At 45.0% G+C, this 21,380-nt stretch overlaps 4 pseudogenes; 2 read left to right on the top strand and 2 right to left on the bottom strand.

Moving 5' to 3' along the window:
- Positions 1–7,166: 7,166 nt before the first annotated feature.
- LOC134947119 (5S ribosomal RNA) lies at positions 7,167–7,286 on the bottom strand (annotated as a pseudogene).
- Positions 7,287–7,515: 229 nt separating this feature from the next.
- LOC134947357 (5S ribosomal RNA) lies at positions 7,516–7,635 on the bottom strand (annotated as a pseudogene).
- Positions 7,636–10,500: 2,865 nt separating this feature from the next.
- Positions 10,501–10,620, top strand: LOC134947186 (5S ribosomal RNA; annotated as a pseudogene).
- A 229-nt stretch (positions 10,621–10,849) lies between these two features.
- On the top strand, positions 10,850–10,969 carry LOC134947118 (5S ribosomal RNA; annotated as a pseudogene).
- The last annotated feature ends 10,411 nt before the right edge of the window (positions 10,970–21,380 follow it).

Here is a 21,380-nt window from a genome sequence, read left to right as displayed (position 1 = left end):
GGGAGCCCGGCCACTGGCATACCGACAGCGTGGCGAGTGCAAATGAGCCCCTTGCGGGCTCGCTGCGCTCGCCACGCTGCAGGCACGCTATTTTATTCTCCCTCCAGGGGGGTCGTGGACCCCTACGAGGGAGAAAAAGTGTTGGTATGTCGGCTGTCGGGATTCCGGCACCGGTATACTGTGCGCCGGGATCCGGGACAGTCGGCATACTGAAGACCACCCCAGGGGTCTGGGAACTCATCCTGGATCCTATGTGTTTTCATGAGAAAATTGTTTTGTTTTTTTAAATCCCAGGGCATAATTAAAAAGCCTGAAGCAAAACATCGGGCAAAAATTATAAAAGCACAAGTGGATCGCAGACAAATGGTCACAAATTACATCTCTATTCCCCAAATAACGTTCTTAATGCTTCATACTCTGCCCAACACTTTTTCATAGAGTTTTTAAGCCTTCGTCCTTATGCTGATCTCACCGATGCCTTTGTGTATTAATAATGTGAATAATACTGCAATATTTCTACAGATTGCAAGATTGTAGCCTAACAGTTCTCTCCCTGTTTATATGATCATATTACCAAATCTGTTCTAACCTGCACTTCAACCTTGCAAACATTTTTCCCCAAGGTAGCCCCCCTCCAGCTATCTGGAGCATCAAAAACAAGCAGGTGAGGCAAAACTAAGTTGTTGGTTCTGTATTTCATAAGGAACTGAGCAGTGGGTTAGACAGTGTGGCTACATAAGTTCTGGTGAAACAATGGATCACTTTAGGAAGACATGATTATTACATACTCATAGTCAGAGGCGGATTGGCCATAGGGTCTACAGGGAAGATTCCCGGTGGGCCGACGCCATAATGAATAACATAATAGACATAATGAATAAGATGCAAAATAATTATATATAATTATATATATGAAAATTACTGCCACTTAGCCTGTGATTGCAGATGATCTAGTGTATGCTCTGTCTCCCTGCATGGCTAACATATAAGATTGAGTGAATAGTGATTGGAATACGGTTGGTGTAATAAGCAAGAAAATATATCTTTCTAAAGAATTATATAGTTTCCTAAATTCTGAAGGTGTATCATATAATGTGCTCATAATATTTATTTTTGTTTCTTTTTAACTTTCCCCTTGATGCTGGACATGCCCACTATCTGGAAAGTCTTGGGGGGAGGGTGCTGCTGCCATGGCCCATGGCTAGACCTTACACCTCCGGTGCTGCCCATGTGGGGCCACTAGTACAAATTTCTCCAGGGCCGCTTTTTGTTCCCAATCCGCCCCTGCTCATAGTAGTAAAGTTTTAACATTCTTGAGGAGTTGCGTTCATGGTAAGTGATCAGATCTGTTGCCTTAGGAATAAAATAAAAACAGAGTTGCAGATTTTATCAGACTCAGTGGGCTTATTTATCAATGAGTGATAAATATAACAGTGAGTGATTAAATTGCACCAACCAATCAGCTCCTAACTTCCATGTTACAGACTGTGTTTGAAAAATTACAGTTAGTAGCTAATTGGCTGATACAATTTATCACTCTCAGTGAAATTTATCACTCATTGATAAATGAGCCTATAGGTTCTTAAGGGGGGTACCAACGGAGAGATCCATGCTTAAATTCTAAACAATCTAACTAGAATGCTGAGAAATTAAGCACGGATCTCTCTGTGTGTAGGGTGCCGGCAACAGCAATTTGGCCCCTCGCTCAGCACACATCGCGGTGTGCAGGGGGAGAAATGTGTGCTAGATCGCTCAGCACACATCTCCACCATGTGTACGGGGCTTTACTTTGTCAAAACATTCTTTTATTGATTTTTAGCCTTGGAAAAGCTAGTTATAGCAAAACACGTTTAATGGCCGTGTGCCCTTATCTTCATGACTGTATTATGTCTTGTGTGACATGCATTAGATTACAGCTAGGACATTAGATTCCTCCTACGATGCTTAGGAAAGTCAGGCTGAAAATGTGTTCATTCACCGTCACCCCCAGCGTACGGGTTCACACATCTGGGTGCCAGAACTAGGCTATTGTATGTATGGGTGATAACTTCTGCTTATGTCCTTACCTGGTCTTATGATGGCTGCCCAGAACCATATGGATGGCACTTTATAAAATATATCTAGACCTTTTTAGCCTCTATAATATTTTCACATTTAATCATAAATGTTCAATCTGTATGCTATACAATACCAGCAGCATGACACAGTGACTCCCTCTTATAACCACAGCAGTTATCTACACTTATGTTTCAAACAATTGCATGTACTTAATATAAAATTCTAAGTTTATCTATTTCTCTGTGGCAAATTCTTCATGTATTACTTCCACCATAGTTGAATGCACTGACATTAAAGCGGAATACATACAATATCCCGACGGTCGGGATGCCAGTGGTCACATGACGGACCGCGGCATCCCGACACTGATTATGCCGACACCGGAGGGGGTAAGTATCTTTACACCGCTACCTGTCCCCTACCCTAACCCTCAGCAGATGTGGCGAATAGTGCTAACCCTACAGGGGTGTCGGCTACGGCTAACCCTCAGGGAGGGCAGCAGCTACGGCAACACCCCTTCCCCCGTCCCACCCCGCCGGGCCCTAATGCTAAGGCTGAACCCCAGTACTCATCTCCGGCATCCCATGTGTCGGTGATTCGGAGCCTGTCTCCCGAGTAGGGACGTGCGGTGAGGTAAACAGCTGGCTGACTAGTACAAAAGCCAGGTTTACACACATATATGAGCCTAAGGGTACACGTGGGCATTGTACACAGGTGCAGCAGTATATACTGCTGGGAATGTGGTGAGTTTTAATTAGAGATATGCAGAAAAGGTAGACCGGGGAGGCACTGCCTTACCTGTCATAGACTTTTTACTCCAGAGTTTTAACTATAAAAATGATTAGCATAATGCAAAGAAGATATTTCTAATATATTCTTTGTATTTTTATTATATTGTACTAGCTGGAGTACCCGGCGTTGTGCGGGATTTTAAGAATGTGTTTAAATATTAAACACACAGTATAAATAACATACTATAAAAAAGCATGTAAATGTTATACACATCAATAAAATGAAAACCCAATGTGCTGCTGGGGGACCGTGCTACTTCCACTATATAACTCTCAGTGTGTGGGTTTGTGCTACCTCCATTCCCCTCCTCACATCATGTCACTGCCTCTGTCCCATGCAGCCCTGTCATCACTGACATATCATGCATGTCCTGATATACTCTGTGCTGCTGGCCCACCCCTAGGGGTGCTAGTGGTGTGTTACCCCCACAGTGTTTCTTACCAGAGTGTAAGTAATATGTGTAGCAAGTTTGGTGTAAATTGCTCCAGGCATTCCAGAGTTATGCTGTCTGCTGAAAAACTCTGTGCTGTTGCCTCAACCCTAGGGGTGCTAGGGGTGTCTTACCCCCATAGTGTTGGTACACATTTGACTTACAAGTTGGGAACAAAGTTTGTTGTAAATTGGTCTAGGCATTCTGGAGTTATGCTGTCTCCTGAAATTCTCTGTGCTGCTGTCCACCCCCATAGAGTTTGTTCCCAGATTTTAAGTCAGATGTGTACCAAGTTTGGTGACAATTGCTCCAGGCCTTCCACAGTTTGGCTGGCTGCTGACATACTCTGTGCTGCTGTCCCACCCCTAGGGGTGCTCAGAGTGTCTGACCCCAACATTGTTTGTTTCCTGAGTGTAAGTCATATGTGTACCCAGTTTGTTGTAAATTGCTGCAGGCATTCCAGAGTTATGCTGTCTGCTGAAATACTCAGTGCTGCTGCCTCACCCCTAGGGGTGCTAGGGGAGTCTTCCCCCCACAGTGTTTGTTCCCAGATTGTAAGGCATATGTGTACCAATTTTTCAGTACATTGCTCCAGCAATTCCGGAGTTATGCTGTCTCCTGATATACTCTGTGCTGCTGTCTGCCCCCCTAGGGGTGCTAGGGATTTCAAATTGTTTTAGTTGCCTCTGCCATGTTTTAATACGCTTGTATGTGAAATTTCACGATCTTCGCTTGTAAACTGTGGATTTGTATAGAAGGACAGATATTCATTTTTATATATTAGATATAGTCAAAACTCTGGTTATAGGTTAGTGTGAAAGGAAAGGCTCTGCCTCACCTCACTGCACGTCATTGTTCCCGAGTGCTGTCAGTATTCCGGCGTCTGTCACATGACCACCAGCATCCCAACAGCCAGGATGATAAATGCTTCCCTTTAAAACATACATCTATTATATAAACCCTTCATAAAATAAACTGCAGTTCTATTTAGCCTGCTAACTGCGTACATATGGTTTTTGTGTAAGCTGAATGCAGTTATTCTAAGTTAAGATTCTTTTCTCATCTTATTGCTCAATCTGTGCAGAGTGCATGAATTCATATTTATGATTCTTTTTCTTATAATATGAATATATGCAGCATATAGTATTGTTAGTAAAGCATATAATGTGTCTAACTTTCAGGCACTGTCTCAAATAGTGGCGTGATACTTTATTATATAGCTTTGGCTATTAGCAAAATAGTACTCAGTGTGCATTAATATCTTGATGATACTACCAAGCGGTAGAGGGTGTATATGAGAGCTGTCAGTGGGTTGGGGGGGGGGGGGGGGGGGAGAGAAGGTGTATGTGAGAGCTGACTCCGGGTCCTGGGTTATCTCTGTGAAGCTGATGCTGCTCCCAGCACTGCACGGAGCAAAGTGCAGTTGCATATGCCTGTCACACTGTGCTAGGAGGCTGTACAGCCTCCTAACCCGCTGCTGCTGCTCCAGTACCAAATGAGCAGACAGTGATAGCTGCTAGTGCTTCTACTAATAATGTAATGTAACCCATTATTATGATAATGTTGGGAGGTAGGGGATGTAACCATAAGCTTAGGCATTGGGAATGCCAATCACTTAATTGATTAAAAAAAACAACAACTTGATTTCTTATGCAGAATGGAGTGCAAACCATTATTATTATCCTTTATTTATATGGCGCCACAAGGGTTCCGCAGCGCCCAATTACAGAGTACATGAATAATCAAACAGGAAAACAGCAATTTACAGTTGATGTCAGTATAGGACGGTATCCGTTCACATGGTCGACCATGTTATGGTCGACAGTCATTAGGCCGACCACTATTGGTCGACATGGACACATGGTCGACACATGAAAAGGTCGACATGTGTTTTTTAACTTTTTTTTCTTTTGGGGAACTTTTCCATACTTTACGATCCACGTGGACTACGATTGGAACGGTAATCTGTGCCGAGCGAAGCGAAGGCACCATGCCCGAAGCATGGCGAGCGAAGCGAGCCATGCGAGGGGACGCGGTGCACTAATTGGGGTTCCCAGTCACTTTACGCAAAAAACGACACCAAAAAAAGTTAAAAAAACTCATGTCGACCTTTTCATGTGTCCATGTCGACCATGTCAATGTCGACCAATAGTGGTCGACCAAATGACTGTCGACCATAACATGGTCGACCATTCATACCGGAACCGTATAGGACAAGTACAGGGTAAATAAACATAGTTACATCAGCAGATGACACTGGAATAAGTATCAGGTGGCAGAAGACTGCTGGAGTTGATGCAGTTGAAGATAATTAAAGTAAGAAAGGATAAGCACATGAGGGAAGAGGGCCCTACTCGTGAGAGCTTACAACCATCTAAGCCACCTGGAACAGGTGCCCGAAGAAAGCACAGACCACCTTAGATTGCCACACACCGCCCTGTAGTTATCCCTCACCCTGTCACAACACACCATTCTTTAGTTCTCCCTCACACTGTCACCACACAGCGGCCTCTACTTTACAAAGAACATATATAGTCAACACATGTAGAAGTTAGCAGACACTGTCCGCCTACTTCTGTGACAGAACAAGTTGGAGAGAAGTTGGCTGGTCTGATGAAAAAGTTTATTAGGTGTGTGGGGCAGTGTTTTAGTTGGACAGCCAAGTTGAATGGTTGGAGGAAAGTTGGTCTGATGTATGGCCAGCTTAAGCCTGATGATTGGTGGTTGTAATCTACCTAGCCATGGACTGCTTGAGCGATCTGAATCCACAAAGCCCAAACTACGTTCTGTGAACCAAAGAAAGCCATATTGTTCTGTACACCTTTGCACCTACAACAGTACAAAGATTAACAATATTCTGATTTTAAAACCAGGAGACTACTTTGTTGAAAAGACCGCTTTGTTAGGACTGCCTGATCCTAATGGAATATAAGAAAGGGAAACATACAAGATAGAGAACCTAGCTCCAAAATGCTACTAACCTATGTGAAATAGACACAAAAGGAAAACAGTTCAAGAATTTTGAATCCAACAGATGGAGGATGCTAAATGGCAGTCAACCCTAGATTCAGCTTGGCCTGTAAAAACGTGGGCTTCTGGGAAAAAGAACACCCTAAAAATAAGATTTTAAACCTACCGGTAAATCTTTTTCTCCTAGTCCGTAGAGGATGCTGGGGACTCCGTAAGGACCATGGGGTATAGACGGGCTCCACAGGAGACATGGGCACTATAAAGAACTCTAGAATGGGTGTGCACTGGCTCCTCCCTCTATGCCCCTCCTCCAGACCTCAGTTAGAGAACTGTGCCCAGAGGAGACGGACAGTACGAGGAAAGGATTTTGTTAATCCAAGGGCAAGATTCATACCAGCCCACACCATCCACACCGTTTAACATGGAATATACACCGCCAGTTAACAGTATGCAACAAAACAGTATCAGGCAAAGACTGATTACAACTGTAACATAACAGAAAAAACCAAAACAAAGAAGTGTTGGAAAGTAGACTCTTTTTTGGGAGCACTCTAATTCAGAGGGTGGAAATATGATTTATCAATACTGGTAAAATCATTTTTATTAGGTTATTCATTAAAAAAAATTTGGAGTATCTGCGTGAAAAATTATAAGCTTAGCGAAAATATAGAACACATTACACATGGTACGTGATATCCATATCACAATGTATCAATTGCCGGAAATTAATGGCTGTGGTTACAAAGTTCATTAATCATTACACATTCGAACTCATGTGATATATGACCATCATTTGTTCAGCAAGTATCCATCATGGATTACAATAAATGCTGAGAATTAAATCATAGGTCATATGAAAGTCAGGTACCCAATAGTATATATGTATAGATGGGTGACACTGTATAGGGGAGTCAATTTCTTGCAGTACCAGGGTGTTCAGAGGTGGTCTCCCATCCTAGTACTAACCCGGCCTTTCACTGCTTAGCTTCCAAGGTCAGAAGAGATTGGGCATCTCCAGTGATGTATGACCGCAAATATTGTACTCTCCCTTTAGGATCACCAAAATGCGTGCAGCCACTTGGTTGGATTACCCTCTAGCTAGGCAGTCACAATTATGATATAGACATATTTAACAGCCTATTTTGTAACGGAAAAGTTACCAAGTATCCACAATTTAGGCTTGCCTTTTCACTGATACGAACCGATTTTTTAAGATTCAAAATGCCCAATATTTTGGGTGTGGATGACACTATAGGGGAGTCAATTTGTTGCAGTACCTGGGTGTTCAAAAGTGGTCACCCATCCTTTTACTAACCCGGCCTTTCACTGCTTAGCTTCCAAGGTCAGAAGAGATTGAGCATTTCCAGTGAGGTATGACCGCAAATATTGTACTCATCCTCCTGAATCATCCAAATTTATAAGTAGTGATTGCCAAGGGTAGCAAATTATATATACATGTGGTACAATAAAGGATTAAGTAAGATAATATGTAGCCACCTGGCTTAATCACCTTGTAACATATCAACCACGAAAAACAATATACTCATGAGTGAGGGCCTGTTATGTGGGTAAAATTCCTGAACACCACACAATGTCCACAATTAGGACTTGCCTATGACTCCTGAAAATACCCAAAGAGCACCAGAACGGCCGGACAAAGATTAGTAACCATATAAGTGCAGGATAGAATTATGCTGCACAGAAATAAATTTTCTAAATAGTCAATTTATAGTACACCCTTAAGCACTAAACCAGACAATAGATTAGAGGTGCCTGATGCTTGTAACCTCTGATAAATACCTGCATATATTGTGAGAAAGCAGGCTAGAAAAAGGTGCTTGTAGATGATTTGCACATATGTTGGTTTGCTTGAGCCTATTAAATTCAAAATTGAGAGCATTTGCTGAGATTTGCCATTGTTGAATTTCAACAGAAAAAACACATTCAGTGCTTCCTATAAAATTGATATCAGCTTGCTGTTAATGTTTGTAGCCATGTGGGTATTGCTTGAGCCTAATAAGTTCAAACTTCAGAGCATTTGCTGAGATTAGCCATTATTGAATTTCCAAAGAAAAAACAGTCAGTGATACCTATAGAAATGATATCAGCTTGCAAATAGTGTTTATAACCAATGTGGATTAGTCCCAATTGTATACCTTGATGCTGAGGAAAAAATCCTTGTGGTATTATTAGTATGGACAGTTTATCCTGTATTGCTCTTTACCATGGTATAAATGTGGCAATACAGCTGGAAAGTATAAAGTCACTTGTATGGCTACTATGGCTCAAAGACAGGAAGGAAGAAAGAGAAGAATAAAGAAGGAAAAAAACTTTTTGGCTGACAAGCTGATTATTAGTATGTGCAGTTCGCAATGAAGGGAGTGCAGGGTATACGATACCAGCTCCGATTGTTATGAGACCCGCCCGCTGCCGTGCCCGTGCTCCAGAAACTTCAGGGGCTGCTGCGGCGTGTGGTCAAGGTCTCCCCGTTCAGATAACGGAGCTTGCGGCCGTTGCCTGGTGACCGTCCTCGGGATTCCGGCTAGTGCGGTCACGTGTGCGCATCACGTGATCGCAGTACTTCCTCCTGACGTACGTTTCGCATAGAATGCTTGATCACAGGACGTGCGGTATCAGCTGGAAGTTGCAGTTTTTAAACAAGAGTGCTAATGATTGATTAAACCTGATAATTGTTTAACACTGGGTCAACATAGATTGGATCATTTAATTGCAAGGTTGAGGATAATGGATGTTTCTGTAGGACAACAATTAAGGAAGTGTGGATAATATATAAAACCTTATGATATATATTATGCATAATATATATCATAAGGTTTTATATATTATCCACACTTCCTTAATTGTTGTCCTACAGAAACATCCATTATCCTCAACCTTGCAATTAAATGATCCAATCTATGTTGACCCAGTGTTAAACAATTATCAGGTTTAATCAATCATTAGCACTCTTGTTTAAAAACTGCAACTTCCAGCTGATACCGCACGTTCTGTGATCAAGCATTCTATGCGAAACGTACGTCAGGAGGAAGTACTGCGATCACGTGATGCGCACACGTGACCGCACTAGCCGGAATCCCGAGGACGGTCACCAGGCAACGGCCGCAAGCTCCGTTATCTGAACGGGGAGACCTTGACCACGCGCCGCAGCAGCCCCTGAAGTTTCTGGAGCACGGGCACGGCAGCGGGCGGGTCTCATAACAATCGGAGCTGGTATCGTATACCCTGCACTCCCTTCATTGCGAACTGCACATACTAATAATCAGCTTGTCAGCCAAAAAGTTTTTTTCCTTCTTTATTCTTCTCTTCTCTTTCTTCCTTCCTGTCTTTGAGCCATAGTAGCCATACAAGTGACTTTATACTTTCCAGCTGTATTGCCACATTTATACCATGGTAAAAAACAATACAGGATAAACTGTCCATACTAATAATACCACAAGGATTTTTTCCTCAGCATCAAGGTATACAATTGGGACTAATCCACATTGGTTATAAACACTATTTGCAAGCTGATATCATTTCTATAGGTATCACTGACTGTTTTTTCTTTGGAAATTCAATAATGGCTAATCTCAGCAAATGCTCTGAAGTTTGAACTTATTAGGCTCAAGCAATACCCACATGGCTACAAACATTAACAGCAAGCTGATATCAATTTTATAGGAAGCACTGAATGTGTTTTTTCTGTTGAAATTCAACAATGGCAAATCTCAGCAAATGCTCTCAATTTTGAATTTAATAGGCTCAAGCAAACCAACACATGTGCAAATCATCTACAAGCACCTTTTTCTAGCCTGCTTTCTCACAATATATGCAGGTATTTATTAGAGGTTACAAGCATCAGGCACCTCTAATCTATTGTCTGGTTTAGTGCTTAAGGGTGTACTATAAATTGACTATTTAGAAAATGTATTTCTGTGCAGCATAATTCTATCCTGCACTTATATGGTTACTAATCTTTGTCCGGCCGTTCTGGTGCTCTTTGGGTATTTTCAGGAGTGATAGGCAAGTCCTAATTGTGGACATTGTGTGGTGTTCAGGAATTTTACCCACATAACAGGCCCTCACTCATGAGTATATTGTTTTTCGTGGTTGATATGTTACAAGGTGATTAAGCCAGGTGGCTACATATTATCTTACTTAATCCTTTATTGTACCACATGTATATATAATTTGCTACCCTTGGCAATCACTACTTATAAATTTGGATGATTCAGGAGGATGAGTACAATATTTGCGGTCATACCTCACTGGAAATGCCCAATCTCTTCTGACCTTGGAAGCTAAGCAGTGAAAGGCCGGGTTAGTAAAAGGATGGGTGACCACTTTTGAACACCCAGGTACTGCAACAAATTGACTCCCCTATAGTGTCATCCACACCCAAAATATTGGGCATTTTGAATCTTAAAAAATCGGTTCGCATCAGTGAAAAGGCAAGCCTAAATTGTGGATACTTGGTAACTTTTCCGTTACAAAATAGGCTGTTAAATATGTCTATATCATAATTGTGACTGCCTAGCTAGAGGGTAATCCAACCAAGTGGCTGCACGCATTTTGGTGATCCTAAAGGGAGAGTACAATATTTGCGGTCATACATCACTGGAGATGCCCAATCTCTTCTGACCTTGGAAGCTAAGCAGTGAAAGGCCGGGTTAGTACTAGGATGGGAGACCACCTCTGAACACCCTGGTACTGCAAGAAATTGACTCCCCTATACAGTGTCACCCATCTATACATATATACTATTGGGTACCTGACTTTCATATGACCTATGATTTAATTCTCAGCATTTACTGTAATCCATGATGGATACTTGCTGAACAAATGATGGTCATATATCACATGAGTTCGAATGTGTAATGATTAATGAACTTTGTAACCACAGCCATTAATTTCCGGCAATTGATACATTGTGATATGGATATCACGTACCATGTGTAATGTGTTCTATATTTTCGCTAAGCTTATAATTTTTCACGCAGATACTCCAAAAAATTTTTAATGAATAACCTAATAAAAATGATTTTACCAGTATTGATAAATCATATTTCCACCCTCTGAATTAGAGTGCTCCCAAAAAAGAGTCTACTTTCCAACACTTCTTTGTTTTGTTTTTTTCTGTCTGCTTAAAATTGACTCTTGGGAGCACCACTGAAAGCAACGATTAATTGGGACTAGGATTAACTATCCATACCCCTTGTTGCTATATCTAGAAGCAATTCGGGATAATTCAGTTTATTCAGAGGCTACTGATCATTATAATTAAAGACTTGTGCGGTTCCCAAAACACCCTTCTCTCTAATAACTGTAACATAACCCTTATGTAAGCAATAACTATATACAAGCCTTGCAGAAAGTAGTCCGCACTGGGACGGGCGCCCAGCATCTTCTACGGACTAGGAGAAAAAGATTTACCGGTAGGTTTAAAATCTTATTTTCTCTTACGTCCTAGAGGATGCTGGGGACTCCGTAAGGACCATGGGGTTTATACTAAAGCTCCAGACCGGGCGGGAGAGTGCGGACGACTCTGCAGCACCGACTGAGCAAACGCAAGGTCCTCATCAGCCAGGGTATCAAACTTATAGAACTTTGCAAAAGTGTTTGAACCTGACCAGGTAGCTGCTCGGCAAAGCTGTAAAGCCGATACGCCTCGGGCAGCCGCCCAAGAAGAGCCCACCTTCCTATGGGATGGGCCTTTACTGAATTTGGTAACGGCAATCCTGCCGTAGAATGAGCCTGCTGAATCGTGTTACAGATCCAGCAAGCAATAGTCTGCTTTGAAGCAGGAGCGCCAACTTCGTTGGCCGCATACAGGACAAACAGCGCCTCCGTTTTCCTAACCCGAGCCGTCCTGGCTACATAGATTTTTAAGGCCCTGACTACATCCAGGGACTTGGAGTCCTCCAAGTCACCCGTAGCCACAGGCACCACAATAGGTTGGTTCATATGAAACGATGAAACCACCTTGGGCAAAAATTGAGGACGAGTCCTCAACTCCGCTCTATCCATATGGAAAATCAGATAGGGGCTCTTGTGAGACAAGGCCGCCAATTCGGACACCCGCCTCGCAGATGCCAAGGCCAACAACATGACCACCTTCCAAGTGAGAAACTTTAATTCAACCGTCTGAAGCGGTTCAAACCAGTGAGAGTTTAGGAACCGTAATACCACGTTAAGGTGCCACTGGGGGCACAAAAGGAGGCTGGATATGCAGCATTCCCTTTACAAAAGTCTGGACTTCTGGGAGAGAAGCCAATTCCTTCTGAAAGAATATAGATAAGGCCGAAATCTGTACCTTAATGGAGCCTAACTTCAGGCCCATATCCACTCCTGTCTGTAGAAAGTGGAGAAAACGGCCCAGATGGAAATCCTCCGTAGGAGCATGTTTAGCTTCACACCAAGAAACATATTTCCTCCAGATACGGTGATAATGTTTCGCCGTCACCTCCTTCCTAGCCTTTATCAGCATAGGGATGACTTCTTCCGGAATACCTTTCCCAGCTAGGATTCGGTGTTCAACCGCCATGCCGTCAAACGTAACTGCGGTAAGTCTTGGAACACGCAGGGCCCTTGCTGTAACAGGTCCTCCCTGAGAGGAAGAGGCCACTGATCTTCTGTGAGCATTTCCTGAAGATCTGAGTACCAGGCCCTTCGAGGCCAATCTGGAACAATGAGTATTGTCCGCACTCTTGTTCGTCTTATGATTCTCAATATTTTTCAGATGAGAGGAAGAGGAGGGAACACATAGACCGACTGAAACACCCATGGTGTCACCAGGGCGTCCACCGCTACTGCCTGAGGGTCCCTTGACCTGGCACAATACCTCCAAAGCTTCTTGTTGAGGCGCGACGCCATCATGTCTATGTGAGGCATTCCCCAAAGACTTGTTATCTCTGCAAAAACTTCTTGATGAAGTCCCCACTCTCCTGGATGGAGATCGTGCCTACTGAGGAAGTCTGCTTCCCAGTTGTCCACTCCTGGAATGAAGACTGCTGACAGAGCGCTTACGTGATTTTCCGCCCAGCGAAGAATCCTGGTGGCTTCCGCCATTGCCACTCTGCTCCTTGTCCCGCCTTGGCGGTTTACATGAGCCACTGCTGTGACGTTGTCTGATTGAACCAGAACCGGTAGGTCGCGAAGAAGATTCTCCGCTTGTCATAGGCCGTTGTATATGGCCCTCAATTCCAGTACGTTGATGTGCAGACAAGCCTCCTGGCTTGACCATAGTCCCTGAAAATTTCTTCCTTGTGTGACTGCTCCCCATCCTCGGAGGCTCGCGTCCATGGTCATCAGAACCCAGTCTTGAATGCCGAACCTGCGACCCTCTAGAAGGTGAGCACTCAGCAGCCACCACAGGAGAGACACCCTGGCCCTGGGGGACAGGCTTATCTTCTGATGTATTTGTAGATGGGACCCGGACCACTTGTCCAGAAGGTCCCACTGAAATGTCCTTGCATGAAACCTGCCGAAAGAGATGGCCTCGTAGGCTGCCACCATTTTCCCCAGAACTCGAGTGCATTGATGAACAGACACTGTTTTTCGTTTTAGCAGGTCTCTGACCATGTTCTGGAGGTCCTGGGGTTTTTCCATTGGGAGAAAAACCCTCTTCCGTTCCGTGTCCAGAATCATGCCTAGGAATGATAGTCGAGTCGTTGGAATCAACTGTGATTTTGGCAGATTTAGAATCCAACCGTGCTGTTGTAGCACTCTCAGTGAGAGCGATACGCTCTTCAGCAATTGTTCTCTCGATCTCACTTTTATCAGGAGATCGTCCAAGTACGGGATAATTGTGACTCCCTGCCTGCGCAGGAGCACCATCATCTCCGCCATCACCTTGGTGAAAATTCTTGGGGCCGTGGAAAGCCCAAACGGCAACGTCTGAAACTGGTAATGACAGTCCTGTACAGCGAATCTCAGGTACTCCTGATGAGGAGGATATATGGGGACATGAAGGTATGCATCCTTCATGTCTAGTGACACCATAAAATCCCCCCCTTCCAGACTGGAGATCACTGCCCGGAGTGATTCCATCTTGAATTTGAACGGTTTCAAGTACAGGTTTAGGAATTTTAGATTTAAAATGGGTCTGACCGAGCCATGCGGCTTCGGGACCACGAACAGGGTCGAATAGTACCCTTTTCCCTGTTGGACTAGGGGAACCTTGATAATCACCTGCTGTTGACACAGCTTTTGAATCGCAGCTAACACTACTGCCCTCTCTGGGGGAGAAGCTGGCAAGGCCGACTTGAAAAATCGGCGAGGGGGCACCTCTTCGAATTCCAGTTTGTAGCCTTGGGATACAATTTCCATCGCCCAAGGATCCGAGTCTGACCGAACCCAGACCTGTGTGAAGAGTCGAAGACGTGCCCCCACCGGCGCGGACTCCCTCAGTGGAGCCCCAGCGTCATTCGGTGGATTTAGTAGAAGCCGGGGAGGACTTCTGTTCCTGGGAACTAGCCGATGCAGGCGTTCTTTTCCCTCTACCCTTACCTCTGGCGAGGAAGAATGAGCCCCGACCTCTTCTGGACTTATGCGACCGAAAGGACTGCATCTGATATTGTGGAGTTTTCTTTTGCTGCGGGGGAACAAAAGGCAAAAAGGTAGATTTACCTGCGGTAGCTGTTGAAACCAGGTCCGCAAGACCTTCCCCGAATAAAACTTCACCCTTGTAAGGTAAAACCTCCATATGCTTCTTTGAGTCGGCATCACCCGTCCATTGGCGGGTCCACAGGGCACGCCTAGCAGAAATCGCCATGGTGTTGGCTCTCGAACCTAGCAGCCCAACGTCTCTTTGAGCGTCTCTCGTATATAAGACTGCGTCTTTAATATGACCTAAAGTCAATAAAATGGTATCCCTATCAAGGGTATCAAAGTCAGCTGACAAGGTATCTGTCCAAGCTGCAACTGCGCTACATACCCATGCCGATGCTATTGCCGGTTTGAGTAAAGCACTCGTATGCGTATAAATAGATTTTAAGGTAGTTTCCTGTCTGCGATCAGCAGGATCCTTGAGGGCTGCCGTGTCAGAAGACGGTAGCGCCACCTTCTTGGACAAGCGCGTTAAAATCTTGTCTACCCTGGGCGAGGATTCCCACCGTACCCTGTCCTGTGCAGGGAAAGGATACGCCATAAGAATCCTCTTGGGAATCTGCAGTTTTTTGTCTGGAGTTTCCCAAGCTTTTTCAAATAACTCGTTCAGCTCATGAGATGGGGAAAAGGTGACCTCAGGTTTCTTTTCCTTATACATGCGCACCCTCGTGTCAGGGACAGAGGGGTCATCTGTGATATGCAAAACATCTTTTATTGCAATGATCATATAATGAATACTTTTGGCCACACTTGGGTGTAATCTTGCATCATCGTAGTCGACACTGGAGTCAGAATCCGTGTCGGTATCAGTGTCTACTATTTGGGATAGAGAACGTTTTTGAGACCCTGAAGGGCCCTGTGACACAGTCAAAGCCATGGATTGACTCCCTGCTTCTTCCCTGTACTCTGCTTTGTCCATCCTCTTCTGTAATAAGGTCACATTTGCATTTAAAACATTCCACATGTCCAACCAATCGGGTGTCGGCGTTGCCGACGGAGACATCACAATCATCTGCTCCACCTCCTCCTTAGATGAGCCTTCCGCTTCAGACACGTCGACACACTCGTACTGACACCCCCACACACACAGGGATATATTTGGAGACAGTTCCCCACTAAGGCCCTTTGGAGAGACAGAGAGAGAGTATGCCAGCACACACCCAGCGCCAACTGACACTGGAAACAAATTCCCAGATAATATAGCGCTTTTTTTCTATATAATTATCTGTGTAATACACTCACTGCGCCTTACAAGTGCCCCCCCCCCCCCCCCCTCTTTTCAGCCCTGTGTCACCGTGTGCAGCAGGGGAGAATCCGGGGAGCCAGCTTCTCTGCAGTACACTGTGGAGAAAATGGCGCTGGTTAGTGTTGTGGGACCAAGCTCCGCCCCCCCCCAGCGGCGGGCTTCGTGCCCGCTCAATTTTGTATAACTGGCGGGGGATTTTTATAACTACTATCTTCCGGCTCTGTGAGGATGGCGGCGCGGCTCTGGGACGAATGGCGAGGGGAGACCTGCGTTCCGACTCCCTCTGGAGCTAATGGTGTCCAGTAGCCTAAGAAGCAGAGCCTATCACTTAAGTAGGTCTGCTTCTCTCTCCTCGATGCAGGGAGCCTGTTGCCAGCAGTGCTCCCTGAAAATAAAAAACCTAACAAAATTCTTTTTTCAGAGAAACTCAGGAGAGCTCCCCTGTAATGCACCCAGTCTCCTCTGGGCACAGGAATCAACTGAGGTCTGGAGGAGGGGCATAGAGGGAGGAGCCAGTGCACACCCATTCTAAAGTTCTTTATAGTGCCCATGTCTCCTGCAGAGACCGTCTATACCCCATGGTCCTTACGGAGTCCCCAGCATCCTCTAGGACGTAAGAGAAATGAGGCATACTTCAGTTGTATGGCGCGAGACTTGCGGGCCTGCCATTGTGTGGACTGCTATTGAGGCGAGTGGAATTGGCCTTCTCCCTTACGTGGGTCCGCTGCTTTGCATGACCCAGATCTTCGGCACATTACCCTGTTAAAGTGGTCAAGAGCACTTAATGGACCTGTAACACGGCCCAATATTTCCCTAGTTTGCGGAAATACAGGATAAGTATTCCATGCCACATAAGACCTTTTACCAATATACAGTGTATCCAGAAAGTATTCACAGCACTTCACTTTTTCCACAATTTGGTTTGTTACAGCCTTATTCCAAAATGGAATAAATTCAGTTTTTCCTTCTAAAATCTACACACAATACCCCATAATGACGTGAAATTTTTTTTTTTTAGATTTTTCCAAATGTATTAAAAATACAAAACTAAGTAATCACATGTACATAAGTATTCACAGCCTTTGCCATGAGCTCAGGTGCATCCTGTTTCCACTGATCATCCTTGAGATGTTCCTACAGCTTAATTAAATTCAGTAGTAGCAAGTTCTGTTGATTGGACATGATTTGGAAGGGCACACTATATATATATATATATATATATATATATATATATATATATATATATAGGCCTACACTTGACACGGCCTGTCTGAGCACAAACCAAGCATGAAGTTAAAGGAATTGTCTGTAGACCTCAGAGACAGGATTGTACCGAGGCACAAATCTGGGGAAGGGTACAGAAAAATATATACGTTATGGTAAGAACTTACCGCTGATAACGGTATTTCTCCTAAGTCCACAGGATAGCAATGGGATATGATGAAGCTGATTTGCACCAATCGGTCAAAGCTTTCTGGCCTCCCAGCATGAATCGGGCCCGTCCATATATCCCCGCCTCCAAAGCTCAAGGCAGGAGCATCATAGATAGCCCTAATCAGGCGATAAGAACACACATGCACACCCTTCCATACAAGAAGGAAGAGGTTAGTGAGTAAAAGGATCCTCAAATTAAGTGCATCAGGGTGGGATCCCTGTGGACTTAGGAGAAATACCGTTATCAACGGTAAGATCTTACCATAACGTATATTTCTCCGACAGGGTCCACAGGTTATCTACAGGATAACACTGGGATTTCCCCCAAGCAATTTAGTGGTGGGGACGCTCCTGATTGGACAGGAGAATCCTTCGCCCGAATTCAGCGTCATGAAAGGCAAAGGTATCCATGGCATAATGTCTAATGAATGTGTTAATGGAAGACCATGTGGCTGCCTTACATATCTGTTCTGCTGAAGCACCACGTTGTGCTGCCCATGATGGACCTACCGTTCGAGTCGAGGGGGTCATTCCGAGTTGATCGCTTGCTGCAACTTTCTGCAGCCCGTGTGATCAACTAGACGCTGCCTATGGGGGAGTGGATTTTTGCATAGCAAGGCTACCTATATTTCACGGGCACACTGCCCAACTCACTCTCTCACTCGTGGTCCTATCCATTGGACGACCACGAGCAGCGGAAGTGGATTGATGCAAGGAAACTGGTCCCTCCCCCCTATTTTTTTTCTACTCTTTCCAACACTCATCAACTCGAAACCCCCTCCCTCTTTTTCTCTGAGTGGGGCGCAGGAAACCGGGGGATTAAGTGTACTCCTGCAATGGCCAAAATTTTATCAGGGAGCATTTGATCCCTGCAGGATCGACCAGTGACCATTCACTTACCTCATTTCAGGGACACTGTCTTTCCATTCTCTCATCCTCCATCCAATCCTTAGGACAATGGCGGACAGCAGAAGTGGTCAGATGCCAGAGTGCCCCTCTCTTTTTCTCCCCTACCATTTGACTGAAGTATTAAATGTTAAGAAAATGTGTTTTTGCTAAATTTATTTATTCACCTGATATGTTTAAGATAATAATACAACCACACAGTGCTACATATTGAATAGAGTGCACTTATATTGGTATTTCCATTTTTTATTGTAGATGTTAACACTACTTGAGTACACACTAAGAAAATAACTCTGTACAATTGTACAGGCAAATCCTTGATGGTTATTCAATATCATCTCCTGGTAGTGCAACTATATTATAATCTGCACAAGTTTGTTAGAGTAACCTCAAGTGCTGCTCCTAACGGATTTCTCTTTATAAAGTTTGGGACCACGGTCCAGAGCAAATGCTATAGAAAAAATAAAGTAACATACAGAACATAAAATGAAGTTACAACGGCAGCTCCAAGAACTCCTCATTGGCTAGGCAATTCAACTAAACAAGAGCTCCCACGGTGAGATCCCTGCTATGTTTGATTGTGACTATGCAATTTCCCTTGAACTCCCCCAGAGCCCAGATAGCACAGATTGTACAGATTTTGACTATCTGTGCTTGAGATTTTGTCTATGTACGATTTTGACTAAGTGCCAATTTTGACTATAGTTTGTACTAGATTGTACACTAGATAGTCAAGATTGACTTGCCTGCACAGTCTATCTAAAGGTGCATACACACGGAGCGATATAACTGAGCGATTTTGACTATATAGTCAAAATCGCTCAGAAAGTTAGTGCAGATCGCTCCGTGTGTATACAGGCAGCGATAGCGATGCGCGTCCCCGCTAGGTCGCTATCGCTGGGAAAAATAGTCAGTGCAGGCAAGTCAATTTTGGCTATGTCGCTGCAAAAGTTAGTCAAAATCGCTAATACTTTAAGAGGCCAGCGATTTTTCCCAGCGATAGCGATGTTGCAGGCAGCGGTGGTGCGGGCGGCGGCGGGTTGTGGCGGCGGTGCGGGCGGCGGCGGGTTGCGGTGGTGGTGTGGGCGACGGCGGGTTGCGGCGGCGGTGCGGGCGGCGGCGGGTTGCGGTGCGGGCGGCGGCGGTGCGGGCGGGGGAAATTTACCTTTATCTTGCAGAGTTTGGCAGCGGAGCGGTACCAGTTTCAAAAATGGCGCCTCAGCGTCATTTTTGAAATTCAAGATGGCCGCCGCGAGCCAATCACGGCTCGTCGCGTCATCGCCCCGCCCCCTCCCGCTGACTTATATAAGTCAGCGCGAGGCAGCGGCTTTCAGTCCGACGGCGGAGGAGGAGCGGAGAAGAGCTCCTGAAGACTGAAGACGCCGTGGAAGTCCTGGATGGGCGGCGGCTATGCAAAAGAGCTTAGCAGCCGCCGCCCACCAGGTGAAGATGCTGGAAGTCCTGGGAAGGCGGCGGCCATGCAAAAGAGCTTAAAGGCCGCCGCCTCCCAGGTGAAGACCCAGTTTAATAAAGGATTTTTTAAAGAATGTGTCGTGTTTTTTTCCCAATATTTTCTTTACAGGTGCCAGCGGGCCCTTTATGTCCGGGCATGCTGGCACTTGTGGTTCTCCAAGTGCCAGCATGCTGGGGCAGGCTTGCTGGGACCTGTAGGCCACCTGTAAAGAACAATATTACTATTGAAAGGCTATCAGCCTCCCATCCACCGCCCACGGATGGGGGGGACAGCCTCGGGCTTCACCCCTGGCCCTTGGGTGGCTGGAGGGGGGGGACCCCTTGATTTAAGGGGTCCTCACTCCTCCAGTGTACCCCGGCCAGGGGTGACTAGTTGGGGGGGTAATGGCACGGCCGCAGGGACCAATATAAAAGTGTCCCCCGGCTGTGGCATTATCTCCCTGGCTAGTGGAGCCCGGTGCTGGTTTGAAAAATACGGGGGACCCCTATGTCTTTTGTCCCCCGTATCTTTTAAACCAGGACCGGACGCAGAGCCCGGTGCTGGTTGTCTAAATATGGGGGAACCCTACTCATTTTTTCCTCTGTATTTTAACAACCAGGACTGGCTCAAAGAGCCCGAGGCTGGTTTTACATAGGAGGGGGAACCCCACGCAAATTATTTTTTTAACTTTTAGCTATTTAAATACCAGCCACCCTGTAAAATCGTCCTATATATGACACTCATCCCCTTATTTAAATGAGATAGTCAAAATCTCCCATAGCCAAAATCTCCCATAGCCAAAATCTCTTGCATAGTTAGACAAAATCTCTGGTAAAGTTAGTCAAAATCTCCTACTGCCAGTTCAAGGGAAAAGTTAGTCAAAATCTCTGTCAAAATCTCTCCGTGTGTATGCACCGCCGCCGCCACCACCCGCACCACCGCCGCCGGCAACATCGCTATCGCTGGGAAAAATCGCTGGCCTCTAGCGATTTTAACTAACTTTCCCAGCGACATAGCCAAAATTGACTTGCCTGCACTGACTATTTTTCCCAGCGATAGCGACCTGGCGGGGACGCGCATCGCTATCGCTGCCTGTGTACACACGGAGCGATCTGCACTAACTTTCTGAGCGATTTTGACTATATAGTCAAAATCGCTCAGTTATATCGCTCCGTGTGTATGCACCTTAACCTTGCGGTACCGACCCCACGGGAGTGCGCTTCGGGATCGAATCTGTATCGCAAGCTGCCTAGCACCATGAGATATGCACTAACTTTTCATAAGATTTTGACTAGATAGTCAAAATCTCACAGATTTATCTCATCGTGTGTACACACCATAAGCTTGGTATAGAGGTGAAACATTCACAGGCATTTAGAATTTAAAGCTCCTGCACTCAGTATAAGCCTAATGTTATGCCAATGGAATATACCAAAGTCAAATAACCTTTTCAAAATTTTGTGAATCTGGAAAAAGGATGAGCA

Source organism: Pseudophryne corroboree, chromosome 7, assembly GCF_028390025.1.
Source record: "Pseudophryne corroboree isolate aPseCor3 chromosome 7, aPseCor3.hap2, whole genome shotgun sequence".
Lineage (NCBI taxonomy): Eukaryota > Metazoa > Chordata > Amphibia > Anura > Myobatrachidae > Pseudophryne > Pseudophryne corroboree.
The sequence above is the reverse complement of the archived record's forward strand: the minus strand, read 5'-3'. Positions and strand labels throughout refer to the sequence as shown.